At 47.7% G+C, this 9,119-nt stretch overlaps 1 pseudogene; it reads left to right on the top strand.

The window, feature by feature from the left end:
• Positions 1-6,758: 6,758 nt before the first annotated feature.
• Positions 6,759-8,061, top strand: LOC127225059 (uncharacterized; annotated as a pseudogene).
• Positions 8,062-9,119: the final 1,058 nt, after the last annotated feature.

Here is a 9,119-nt window from a genome sequence, read left to right as displayed (position 1 = left end):
TGTACCCTGTATGCCTGGTTTCCAGTGGAGGTCAGAATATAGTCAGCCATCACCTTTCCTGAACTGGAAAGATGGACAGATTTCTGTGTGTTTAAAGGCAGCCAGGGTTACATAATGAGACCCTATCTCAATATTAAAAACACAAAGAAATAAGAACCTTCATTTAACTTAAAACATTATTTTATTTTTTGTGTATGACTTACTATATTTTGTGTATGAGTGTTCCGCCTACATATATGCCTATGCGTCACGCGCTATCCTGGTGCCCCCCAGAAGCATGAGAGGCATCAGTTCTGAAACTGGAGTTACAGATAGGACAAAAATTGGGAACTACGGATGTCTGGGTCAAGTGTTGTCTGGTTGATCACTGTCACTGTTATGGTTCCAAAGAATTGTTGTTGCTTGAGGGGAGGGAGGGATTGACTGCTGGGAAGCAATGGGTATGCTCCAGTACACAGCCTTGCCTTCATCTGAGTGTGGTCTTAATAGGCTCTGCAGTGCTTGGAATCAAGGTGACTGCAGAGTTAAGACAAGGACTAATTCTGTGCTTTGATGTGTTTCTATGAGGAAGCTAACAGGCAACCCAAAGGTAAAGACAACAATAGAGACTAGGCTTGTCTTTACTCTGCCTGGAGTTGAATAAAATACAGAAATGTACCAAAGACTGTTAACATTTTTTCCTATTGTTTCCTGGGTTTTCACTGCAATATAATTATTCTATTAAGAAAAAATGTTTTCTCAAGACAAAATAGTGGGGGGGGGGGATGTACATCTTTAATCCCAGCACTCGGAAGGCAGAGGTAGGCTGATTTCTGTGAGTTCCAGGCCAGCCTGGTCTACAGAGTGAGTTTCAGCACAGCCAGAGCTGTTACACAGAGAAACCATGTCTCAACACCCCCCCAAGACAAAATAGAGAGAAATCATCACATAAAAGGAAGAAATATAGAAGTTACACATATGAAATATATTTTTGTTAGAGAGGGTTAAAAAAGAAAGGGAATTCTTCTAATGGTTAGGTGGTAAATTAGTTTTGATTGATGGTAAATGATTGTTTCAAAAGGAGATAGAAATGAGGATAGAAACCGGAAGTCTAAGTATATTACAAAAGGTATTCATAAGGCACAGGAATTAAATGAGATAAAATATAAAAGATAAAAGATAATGTGCTGGTGAGTGTCTTGACACAAACTGGAGTGACCTACGAAAAGGGAGCCTCACTTGAGAATTGCCTCCATCAGACTGGCCTATGGATATGTCTGTGAGTCGTTTTCTTTCTACCTTTTTTGAGACAGGATCTCACTCTGTAATCTGAGATATCCTGGTACTCACGGAGATCTGCCTGCCTCTGCCGCCCAAGTGCTAGGCTTAAGAGCATGTGCCACCAAGCCTGGCTCTGCACTTCCTTGATTAATGATTGATATGGAAGGGCCCTGCCTGCTTCGGGCAGTGCTAAGCCTGGGCTGGTGGTCTTGCATTGCATAAGAAAGCAAACTGAGCAAGTCTTAGAAAGCAAGCCACTGCCTTAGTTCCTGTCTTCAGGATCCTGATTCGGTTTCCCTCAATGAATGAACGATGGATCTATAAGCCTAATAAACCCTTTCCTCCCCAAGTTGCTTTTTGGTCATCCTGTTCATTAAAGCAACAGAAAGCAAATGAAGACAGATGGTTCGTATAAGATTTAGTTCACTGTAGTTAACGATCATGTTTCCTAAGGGCAGGATGCTTATTTCATCCTATTTATTTATTTATTTATTTATTTATTTATTTATTTATTTGAGACAGGGTTTCTCTGTATTGCTTTGGAGCCTGTCCTGGAACTCACTCTGTAGACCAGGCTAGCTTTGAACTCACAGAGATCCACTGCCTCCTGAGTGCTAGGATTAAAGGCAAGCACCACCAACACTTGTCATTTTTTTTATTTTTCAAGACAGGGTTTCTCTCTGTGGCCCTGGCTGTTCTGGAACTCCTTCTGAGACCAGGCTGGACTTGAACTCAAAGATCCACCTGTCTCTGACTCCTGAGTGCTGGGATTAAAGGCTTGTACCATGCCACCACAACCTATTATTCTTATGTACACATTGGAAATAAGCTACAAAAGCAGTCAATGGGACCGAGTACTCCAAATTAAGTTTTGAATTTGGCTTTTGAGGTTTTTCAACAGGAGTCAGTAGTGTGAGATCTTGAGCTGGAGTTATAGTTGTGAGCCCCCTGCCATGGGTCTGGGAAACAAACTCTGGTCCTCTGAGAGAGTAGTGATCTCTCTGCACTGCTGAACCATTCCTCCAGCCCCTCCACTCTTTGTGGAGTGGATCTCATTGTGTAGTGTAGCCCTGGTTGGTCTGATACTGGCTGGCCTCACTCAGAGATATGCCGATTCGTCATGCACTAATATGCTCAGTTATTTCCTCACATCTATGAGAAACCAAGGCACTGGGAAACAAGTGTCCTCGGTGGTGTTCTACAAAAGCAGGGTTTTGTCCTGTACAAAAATCGAGTGTTTGCCTATCGTGCAGAAAGCGTTGGCTTCAGTTCTTAGGGTGGTAGAAACCAGGGGTGATGGTACAAGTTCTCTTCAGATAGAGGCAAGAGAATCAGAAGTTGAATTCAAGGCCATTCTGGGATACAAAAGTCCCTCTCTTAAAAGGAAATAAAACGAAACCTAACTAACCAAGATTGTCATTTTAGGGAGCAAGCCACATAAAGATGGCTCTCCTTGGACAAGGCACAGTCATGACTTTGCTGGCTCTTAACCTTTCAGAAGGCCATTGATTGTTGTGATCAAGTCATAGTAGGGTGTTCAGTCGTCCCTTTAGGCAAGGGTACTGCCCGCCACAGCATGGAAGGAGTGATCATCATCCGGCAGCTCCCACCAGTGATCTCCGGCACAACATCTCTCAAACAAATTGACAAAGAGGAAGGATGGAAGCCGCCAGCTCCAAGAGGACAGACAGACAACTCTACACGGTCACCTTTGGTAGCCTGAAGAGTCCCCTTCACCGGGACTCACCAGGAGACTGAAGCAGGGTGGGTGTTGGCGGAACCTCCAGCTAAGCCCTCTCCAAACCCTACCTCCCCGGAAAAGCCACCAGAAGTCCAGGCTCCTCCCCCAAAGCTGCTTGCTGCTCAAGACCAAGCCTGCAGGGTATTTGAGCCCCCTCCTCTAGACCAGCCATGTGGTTTCTCTTGCTCCCTTCCTTCACCTCACCTCTGGGGGCTGGAAAGGTCATCCAGGGGTGCTTTGCCCAATAAACTTGGTCTTTTACTTTTAATTCTGCTTGAACTAGCTTACTTAGTTGGTGGAGAAACCTAATATCAGGGTACCAATGCCTTTCAGTGGGGATTTCTTTTCCTTTCTTTCGTTCTTTTTTTTTTTGTTTGTTTTTGTTTTTTCAAGACAGAGGTTTTCCTGCTTCTGCCTCCCCCGAGTGCTATGGGCCACTACCGCTGGGCCAGTGGGGATTTCATTAAAGAAATGTTTTAGGAAATACTTCGTTAAAGAGATATTTTATATACACTTAAGCATGAGGGTTAAAAGGAAAGAAAGGCAGCTGGAGAGATGGCTTAGTGCTTAAAAACACATATTGTTGTGGAGGGGACTGGACTACCATTCCCAGGACCCACCTGGGGAAGCTTACAAGTGGTTGTAATTACAGCTCCAAGGGGATCAGATGCTTCTGACCTCTCTGGGGACCTGCACTCATGTACACATACATGCCCCTCCCCCAAACTCAGTACACATAACTAAAAGTAATTTTAAAAATATTTCAAAAGGAAAAGGTACTCTGGAAGAAAGTAACACCAAAGTGGTTATACAGCCTGTGTTCCCCAAGGTAGACTAGGAGAAATTATGGTGTACCCAAGTGGCTTCTCCATGCAAGAATAAGCAATTAATTCTCTCAGAATCCATCATTTATATCATTTTGGCGGTTTTCAAATTACACCCCAAAAGGTTGCCGTCACAGTTGTCACCTTGACAACACCTAGTCCATTGTGAGTGGTGCTGTCCCTGGACATGGGGCACTTACACATCCTCTGGGGTTTTTAAGAAACCAAGCTAAGCAAGTCATGAAAAGCAAGCCAGTAAGTAGTTTTCCTTCATGGTTCCTGCCTCCTCTGCTCCCACACCAGTTCTTGCCCTGACTTACCCCTGTGACCCACTGTTAGCAGAAACTGTAAAAGGAAACAATCCCTTTTCCCTCTAAGTTGTTTGGTCAGGGAAGCAAGCTAAGACAACTGGGAAGAGAGAATCTCACCTGGTGAATCGCATCTATCAGATTGGCTTGTGGACATGTCTTTAATTGCTGATTGATGTGGAAGGGGTCCAGTTCACTGTGGGAATCCCTCTCCTCTAGTAGGTGAGCCTCACTCTGTGTGTGTGTGTGTGTGTGTGTGTGTGTGTGTGTGTGTGTGAAATCCAGATTTAATAAACAGGGCAAAGCGACCCCTGGACGACTCTTGGAAAGGCAGGAGAGAATTCACTTGGTAGATCTGGTGAGAAGGTCTTAAATGCCCTGTAGGCATGGTTGTGAGTAGCTCTGAGGAAGACTTTCTGAGGGGCAGGGTCTGGAATGGGAGGAGTGGAGATTCCTAACAGGTAGTGAGGAGAAAAATAAATGAAAAGGAAGGAAGGAAGAAAGGAAGGAAGAAGGAATGAGGGAGGGAGGGAAGGAGGAAGGAAGGGAAAAAGAAATAAAGGAAGAAAGGAAAGAAAAAAGGAAGGAAGGAAGGAAGAAAGAGACGGAAAAAGGAAGGAAGAGAGGAAGGAAGAAGAAAGGAAGAGAGGAAGGAAGGGAAGAAGGAAGGAAGGAGGGAGGAAAGGAGGAAGGAGGGAGGTAATGGACCAAGTAAGCAGCAGGCAGCACTCCCCTGATCTTTTCTTCAGTTCCTGCCCTGGCTTCTGGCAGTGATGGATTGTAACCTGGAGTTATAGGATGAAGTAAATCCTTCCTCTCAAGTTGCTTTTGGTCACAGCAACAGATAGTAACCTAGATTGGTTGCTGAGAGACTGTTAATCCTGAGATTTGCCAGAGAAAAACCAATTCCACCATTTTGAGCCAAATTTGAAGCAATCTTTATTATGAAATACTGTGTTTTAATATTAAATATTAAATACTGACCAAAACGGGCTTTGGTCTAGACCATTCCCTGGAACTACTGAAAGACAAAAAAGTAAAGTTAAGGAACACCCCCCCCCCCCCTTGAAATGAAGGACAGTCTGACCTGAAAAGCTAACCCAGACCAATATCAGTTCCTTGGAATTTGCTAACTTCCCCTCACAAGGCCCTGAGATAGCAGGATACCAAGAATTCACACTGCCCCTCCTTTCCTTGAGTCAGCAGGTGATAAATAGGGTCCTTAAGAAACAAAGAGTTTGCTGCACCTCCAGTTTGCCCAGACAATATTAATTAGCACACCCTAAGGCCCTAAGGTCTGTTGACCCTAACAGTGAGACCATCCGGCCTCAAAGGATCACATACTCAATGGACAGAGGGTCACACCCCCTCCCTAAGCTTGTGGGTTTTGCCTTTAAAAACACCTGTGCCTGGGGAATGGGGCTTCTCTCTGGCCTGCACGCTGTGGGAGCCCATTTGCGCAAACGATTCCTGTTTATAAAGCCTCTTGCGAGTTGCAGCAACTAGACTGGACATTGAGTTCTTGGGGGTACTGACCGAAACTGGGAGATTCCTCATTCTGAGGGTCTTACATTTTGGAGGTCCCACCAAGATCTGGTCGACCCCCAGACTCAATTCCATTGCCAGTTGGAGGTAAGATAGAGCTCGCAAACTATATGTTTGATGTATGCCTGATGTGTCTGATGTTATATGTGTTATATGTGTTTTGACTCAAGTTTCTGTGCCTGGCCTGCACAGAACTTGTATTTGGTATAGGACCACAGGGGGAGACAGATGTGTTCTGAGACCCTTGGTCCCACCCTGGACGAAAGTCCCAGGTTGTTTGGAGGAGGGGAGGAGACGAAGTCTCACTTCTCCGGGGGAAGTAACTTTGGTTTGGGCACCATTTGTCTACTGCGCGAATTTATCCTGTTTGTCGTGTCCTTCTGTTCCTACTGTTTGTGTCTATTTCTATTCTCCCCATGGGTCAAAAACTAACTACCCCCCTAAGTCTGACTTTAGATCACTGGCAAGATGTCTCAGGCCAGGCCCACAATGAAGTGATGGATGTCCAGAAGAAGAAATGGCGTATTTTCTGTTCCTCGGAAATGTCTGCTTTCGATGTGGGCTGGCCGAGGGACCTTACAACTATCTTGCAAGTCAAAGCTTGCATTCTCCAGCCAGGATCACTGGGCCACCCTGACCATGCTCCCTATATTCTCGCCTGGGAAAGCTTGAGCCGCAATCCTCCTCCTTGGGTCAAGCCCTTCCTCTCACCTCCTCCTCTGCCCCCCCCAGTACCCCTGCCTTCCCATGTCCCCCTCATTCCCACACCCTCAGCCCCTCCTTCAACCTCTTCTCTGCTCCCCTTGACGGAGCCCCGAACTCCTGATCATAGGCCCAAAGCTCCCCTAGTCCTGTCAGATGCGCAGGAGGACCTCCTCCTTCTAGAACCTCCTCCCCCATACCCTAATCCCAAGCCAGCAGCACCCCAACTCCCGGCACCTGCACTTGCCCAGGGACGCCCACCCCCAAGCTCCACCTTGGCGCCGGCCACCAGAGGTCCATCACCACCGTCCACCCGACTGCGACCCAGCAGAAGAACCTGACAGCTCTGGGGTCTCCCAGGCCTTTCCTCTCCGGTCGATGGGGGTAGGGCTCTTTCAATACTGGCCCTTCTCCTCTGCAGATCTGTATAATTGGAAAACCCATAATCCCTTCTTCTCACAGGACCCCCAAGCCTTGACAGGTCTTATTGAATCCATCCTCATCACCCACCAACCCACATGGGATGATTGCCAGCAACTCTTACAGACTCTCCTCACAACTGAGGAGAGACAACGAGTCCTCCTAGAAGCCAGGAAAAATGTGCAGGAATTGGATGGCAGGCCTACCCGACTCCTCAGTGAAATAGAGGAAGTCTTTCCCTTAACCAGACCGATGGATTGGGACATCAACACAGCAGCCAATAGGGAGTGTCACCATCCCTATCACCAGACTCTGTTGGCGGGTCTCAAAGGGGCAGGGAGACGCCCCACGAATTTGGCTAAGGTACGTGCGGTAGTTCAGGGTTTGGAAGAAACCCCGGCAGGCTTCTTAGAACGCCTGATGGAAGCCTACACGATGTGCACCCCTTTTGACCCTGAGGCCCCAGATAGGGAGGCCGATGTAATCATGTCATTCATTGGACAGTCGGCGCCTAACATACGTACAAAACTACAACGCCTTGAGGGGGTGCAGAGATATACCCTTCGAGACCTAGTAAAGGAAGCAGAAAAGATTTTTAACAGGAGAGAAACTCCAGAGGAGAAGGAAGAAAGATTGTGAAAGTTACAGGAAGACAGGGAGGACAAGAGAGATAAAAAGTGAAACCAGGAACTGACAAAGATTTTGGCCACGGTGGTAGTGCAGAAATTAGAACCTAGACCAGGCCAGACAGGGAACCTGGGAGACAGAAGGAGAACGAGGGTGGAGAGAGACCGATGTGCTTACTGCAAGGAAAAGGGGCATTGGGTCAAGGATCGCTCCAAGAACCCCAGACGGAAGCCCATCCCCGTTCTCTCTTTGGGAGGAGATTAGGCCAGTCAGGGCCAGGAGCCCCCCCCCCCAGCCCAGGGTAACCCTTAATGTAGGGGGGTAGCCCGTAACCTTTTTAGTAGATACGGGAGCTCAACACTCAGTCCTAACCCAGACCCATGAACCGCTGAGTTCCTGGACTGCTTGGGTTCAGGGTGCCACTGGAGGAAAGCTACACTGATGGACAACAGAACGAAAGGTCCATTTGAACACTGGACATGTGACCCACTCCTTCCTGCTTGTGCCAGAATGTCCCTGCCCCCTGTTGGGGAGAGACCTCCTTTCCAAGGGAGGAGCCCACATTCACTTCCATCAGGATGGGGCCACGGTTATGGGAGAGAAAGGTTTGCCCCTCCAGATACTAACTCTATGACTGGAGGCTGAACATAGGCTTTTGGAAGACTCATCTCCCCCTTGTCACCCATGGAAACTAGTTGGTTGGAGAAATATCCTCACACCTGGGCTGAAACAGCAGGCATGGGACTAGCCAAAAAGCAGCCCCCGTTGATAATCAATCTCAAGCCCTCGGCCACCCCTGTGGCCATCAAGCAATATCCCATAAGCCATGAAGCTAGGGAAAGAATCAGACCACACATTAATAGACTACTAAGGCAGGGCATCCTCAGACCCTGCCAAAGCCCCTGGAACACCCCTCTCCTTCCCGTAAAAAAACCAGGCACGGGGAACTACAGGCCGGTACAGGACCTCCGGGAAGTTAATCGGAGGACTGAGGATATCCATGCAATGGTACCCAATCCCTATAATCTGCTGAGTACGCTGCCCCCGAGCCATGTCTGGTACATGGTATTAGACCTTAAAGATGCATTCTTTTGCCTCAGACTGAGCCCACAGAGCCAGCCCCTGTTCGCATTTGAATGGAAGGACCCGAGACCAGGTTTTCCAGCCAACTCACATGGACACCCTCTTCGATGAAGCCCTACACCAGGATTTAGCGGATTTCCAGGTACATAGCCCTAAGGTAGTTTTACTCCAATATGTAGATGACCTCTTGGGAGCAGAGACCGAGCAGGACTGCCTCCAAAGTGTTGGGCCCCTACTGCAAAAGCTGGGAGAATTAGGGTACCGGGCATCAGCAAAGAAGGCTCAACTCTGTAAAGAACAGGTCACCTATTTGGGATACCAGCTCCAGGGAGGTCAGAGATGGCTGACGGAGGGGTGGAAACAGGTGGTAGCCCTGATTCCCACCGCCCAAAAGCCCCCTGAGAGGCACATGAGTTCCTAGGCAGCGCAGGGTTCTGCTGCTTTTGGATTCCGGGTTTTGTGGAGCTGGCAGCCCCGTTATACCCCCTAACCAAGACTAACGCCCCTTTTGCATGGTCAGAAGAACATCAGAAGCCTTTGATAAAATCAAAAGAGCCTTGCTATCAGCTCCAGCACTGAGCCTCCCTGATGTAAACAAGCCTTTCACCC

This window comes from Phodopus roborovskii, unplaced genomic scaffold (assembly GCF_943737965.1).
Source record: "Phodopus roborovskii unplaced genomic scaffold, PHOROB, whole genome shotgun sequence".
NCBI lineage: Eukaryota > Metazoa > Chordata > Mammalia > Rodentia > Cricetidae > Phodopus > Phodopus roborovskii.
The sequence above is the reverse complement of the archived record's forward strand: the minus strand, read 5'-3'. Positions and strand labels throughout refer to the sequence as shown.